We start from the raw sequence: 726 nt of genomic DNA, 5'->3' as shown, positions 1-726 counted from the left end.
AATGGAGGTGCCGTGGAAGATCAAGCTAATGGCCGCAGCTTGAGAGATTACATTCTCCCTACTCTGACGGGAGTGCAGTCATGTATCAGGCCACCGGCAGTGGATGCAAACAATTTCGAGATTAAGCCTGCCATCCTTCAAATGGTGCAGTCTTCAGTTCCATTTGGTGGCCTCCCTTCTGAAGATCCTAATCTGCATCTCTCTAACTTCATGGAACTTTGTGAAACTTTTAAGGTTAATAGAGTTAGCGATGATGCCATTCGACTGAGATTGTTTCCATTCTCGCTCAGAGAACGAGCCAAGAGTTGGTTGAATTCCTTGCCACCTAATTCTATTGCCACCTGGAATGATCTGGCAACAAAATTCTTGTCAAAGTTCTTTCCTCCAGCCAAGTCTGCAAAGCTGAGAGGAGAAATCAATAATTTCTGCCAACAAGACAATGAATCTCTCCATGAGGCTTGGGAGAGGTTTAAAGATCTGATCAGGAGGTGTCCTCATCATGGTATAGAGAAGTGGATGCTGGTTCACAACTTCTACAACGGGCTGGTTGGTAATACTAGAACTCTAATAGATGCAGCAGCGGGCGGAGCTTTTATGAGAAAGAGTGCTAATGAGGCGTATGATCTATTGGAGGAGATGGCTCTAAACAATCAGCAGTGGCCAACTGAAAGGAGTCAATCTAAGAAGGTAGCTGGTGTGTTAGAAGTTGATGCCATCACAAAGTTA

At 44.8% G+C, this 726-nt stretch overlaps 1 non-coding gene across 1 annotated transcript; it reads right to left on the bottom strand.

Moving 5' to 3' along the window:
* Positions 1-399: 399 nt before the first annotated feature.
* Positions 400-506, bottom strand: LOC115718266 (small nucleolar RNA R71). Its single transcript, XR_004011849.2, has one exon. It is a non-coding gene; the product is annotated as a small nucleolar RNA R71 (small nucleolar RNA).
* Between the last annotated feature and the right edge of the window lie 220 nt (positions 507-726).

This window comes from Cannabis sativa, chromosome 5 (assembly GCF_029168945.1).
Source record: "Cannabis sativa cultivar Pink pepper isolate KNU-18-1 chromosome 5, ASM2916894v1, whole genome shotgun sequence".
Lineage (NCBI taxonomy): Eukaryota > Viridiplantae > Streptophyta > Magnoliopsida > Rosales > Cannabaceae > Cannabis > Cannabis sativa.
Note: the sequence above shows the minus strand (reverse complement) of the source record. Positions and strands in the feature narration are given on the sequence as shown.